This window comes from Nuphar pumila, chromosome 2 (genome assembly GCF_984573655.1).
Source record: "Nuphar pumila chromosome 2, dmNupPumi1.hap1.1, whole genome shotgun sequence".
NCBI classification, from domain to species: Eukaryota; Viridiplantae; Streptophyta; class Magnoliopsida; order Nymphaeales; family Nymphaeaceae; genus Nuphar; species Nuphar pumila.
In genome coordinates this window covers 91,456,118-91,459,576 of record NC_143250.1, presented here as the reverse complement: position 1 = coordinate 91,459,576, position 3,459 = coordinate 91,456,118, and the positions used below count along the sequence as shown (strand labels likewise).

The 3,459-nt window shown below is 43.8% G+C and overlaps 1 pseudogene; it reads left to right on the top strand.

The window, feature by feature from the left end:
- The first annotated feature begins 559 nt into the window (after window positions 1–559).
- Window positions 560–2,959, top strand: LOC149846079 (putative auxin efflux carrier component 1d pseudogene; annotated as a pseudogene).
- Window positions 2,960–3,459: the final 500 nt, after the last annotated feature.

Genomic DNA, 3,459 nt, shown 5'->3' with positions numbered 1-3,459 from the left:
CTTCTTGCAAGCATGAGTCCACTGCTAGAACCAGTAAATCTGATCTAGAAAATGTACAAGCCACATGCGAATGGTGATTTGATCTACTTGTAGTTGTTGTAGTTGGGAGAGAGATGAATCTTCAAGTAGGATAGAGGTCAAACTCAAAAGATTCATCCAAAGATATTTTTGGATCCAATCAAATTTAATTAGCTCTAAGTGCTTCTCAATTGGGTTTGGATTTAGACCTGTGCCAAGTGATGACTTATCAGATATGTAGGATTTGGGGACAAATATGGGTTAGACAAATTGGATTTTAACTGTTTTGGGTTTGGGTATGGATTTTGGGAGTTTAGATAGGATCAGTGTTGTGAGAGGCGTACGCCTCATGTCAAAACGTGGCTCACACTCAAGGTAGTGAGGCATTTCAGGCTTGAAACTCAGGCTTCACTCATGTGAAGCGCACGCCTCATGTCAAAACGTACTTCGCGCATCATGTCACCGTTTCTTCATTTGTATAGTCCCCACAAACCGCCACTTTCCCACCAAAATCCATCGCCGAAAAACCACCGGACCCAAGATGATCACGGCGGCAGACTTCTACCACGTGATGACAGCGGTTGTTCCGCTCTATGTGGCGATGATCTTGGCCTATGGTTCGGTGAAGTGGTGGAGGATCTTCTCGTCGGACCAGTGCTCCAGCATCAACCGGTTCGTCGCCCTCTTCGTCGTCCCCCTTCTCTCCTTCCACTTCATCGACACCAACGACCCCTACTCCATGAACCTCTGCTTCGTCCTTGCCGACACCCTCCAGAAGCTCATTGTCCTTGTCGTCGTCTTCCTCTGGTGCAGGGCGAGCGGGAGGGCCTCCCTCGAGTGGGCCATCACCTATCCGAGTTCTCTTCGGGAATCGACGATGGTGGTCATCTGGAAAGTTCCAGTTCTGGCGAAATTGGGGACGAGAGGGTCAGCATTGAGATTCTTTGCGTGGTGCGAGCAGTGCTCAAGAAGATTAAGAGGAGGGTTTTGGTGGGGGACAAGGTTCTGGTTGGCGGGATTGATTGGGTTGATAGGAGAGGGATGATCGAGAACGTATTCGAGAGGAAATCCATGATTATCGACCCTCCAGTGTCAAATTTGGATCATTTGCTTGTTCTTTTCTCTATGGAGCAGCCCAAGCTGGAGCCCATCACGCTTACAAGGTTTTTGGTGAAGGCGGAATCTACAGGGATTTCGGTCACCCTGGCATTGAACAAATCAGAACTCGTCAATGAAGAGGTTAATTTTGTTTTCGTCTTCCAATTAGCATAGAATGAACACGGTTTTATGTTTATTTTCCTCTTTTTCAAATTCATGCACTAGTCCTTTAAAACTTTCGATGTTTTAGTTCAATTAGTAAGTATTTGAATAGAATGGTGAATGATCAACGTAGAGCTTATTGGATATTTATGCATTGGTTTTCTATCTTCCTCCTTTTTTATGCATTTGTTTAATTTGTAAGGGCTTGAATAGAATTGATCGATTTTTCAATCAAAAACCACTGAATGAATTTCTGAAGATAGCATGCTTCTGTGTTTTTTATCATCTATTGCTTAGCTTCACATTTCTGGCCTTCTTTATATTTGTTTGGAGTGAGATCTGTCGCATGAATCCTGAGTAGTTGGTTTGTTCATGCAGTCTCAAGAATTGTTGGTGAGATGACTTCCAATTCAACTTTATTATGTGGTAGCTCTAAACCACATCAACTATGTTTAACCTATATTTTCAGTTCAATTGAGTTCTATGATAGCTTTAAACATCTTAAACTATGTTTAATCTATATTGTGATTTTATTTTCTTATGATTTTGTACTAAAATAACTAAAAGCAAATTAGTAGTTTTTATTTAAAATTTTCATTATTTTATTAATATTATATATTTTATTATTTTGATCATGAAGCTTACGCTTCAATGCCTCGAGGCTTACGCCTCGCTTCGCCTCATCGCATTTAACAACCTTGGATAGGATATATGGTCGAGTACCAAAATGGGTGGACTTTTGGGTGGGAACCAGGTTAAGAAGCAATGAGAATCAGGTTTGGACGTAGGAATCATTTTGAAAGGCATGGCACTCAAACAGGTTTGAATAACATGAAACCCGGTTTTGAAGGCAGCTAAAGGGAAAACCGGTTTACCACCAACACCATCGTGTTCTCCTTCACTCGATGTGGGGAGGAAAGAGTGAGAGGCGGTGCAGAAGCTCCCCACCAGTGTTGTGAGAAGCGTACGCCTCAGTACTTGAAGCATACGCCTCACAGGCGAGGCGCACACTCAGTACCTGAAGTGCTGCCTCCTCAACGGTGATTTTGAGATTTTCTTTTTTTAACAGTCCTGGTCAGGTAAAAAATGATGAAGATATCGAGCAATTTACAACATTATGCCTAACTTATCATCTATTTACAAAAGGCCGTTTGATTTCAGGGCTATTACATTAAACAACCTGTTTATTTATTTTTGTTAAGGTACTTTATCTGAATGCATTTTAATGGCAGCCTGAAGTATAAAATGGTGTTTTTTTTTTTCAGTTTTTTAGGACTTCCAGGCTTACATGTATAAGTTTTAATTAAACAAAAAAACTTCTGAGGGGCAGGGCGGGTCTGTCGGCGACCTCATGGATCTGCCGGCGGCCTTTTTTTATATATACATGGAAAAACCGTTCTCAAGATCAAATGTAGCCAGTGAGGATCTGTCAGCGGCCTCATGGTACAGACTACATATCGTCGTCCTCCAATGCATAATTTGGTACACTCTCCTCCTCTTCCTCTTTGAGTACCGCAGTGCACGATTTCTCATCGGCGAGCAGTTCTTGGAAAACACTGCAAGCATCGTCTCATTCAAGGTCGATTCTGACGTCGCCTCCCTGTTTGGCCCCGATCAGTTAATGGCGAACGCAGAGATCGGTGATGAATCTTTATTTTATTTTCTTATGATTTTGTACTAAAATAACTAAAAGCAAATTAGTAGTTCTTATTTAAAATTTTCATTATTTTATTATTCTGATCATGAAGCTTACGCTTCAACGCCTAGAAGCTTACGCCTCGCTTCATAACATGCTCAACGCCTCGTTTCGCCTCATCGCATTTAACAACCTTGCTCCCCACCGCCATCCATCCCGAGCCATCGAGATTGGCCCCGCAGGGCAGGAAGGATGTTGGTCGGCCATGTCCGACCCGCAGACGGTGGCCATCCGAATCCTCGCCGCCGTTGGCCATCTCACCTGAATGAGGAAAGAGATGGAGGGTCTTCCCCACTGCCTGCAACATCGGCGGTTTGGGGAGACCATCCCCCTGTCCTTTCACCAGGAGTTACCTCAGGATGGTTCTGTCCTGTAAGGGACCACCAATCGGGGCTTCGCTGGTGGCGGCGCCGCCGGCCTGATGCAGCTGCAAAAAAGGAGAGTCAGTGTGCAGCAGGCCAACACTGGCCATTGGTGCTAATAGG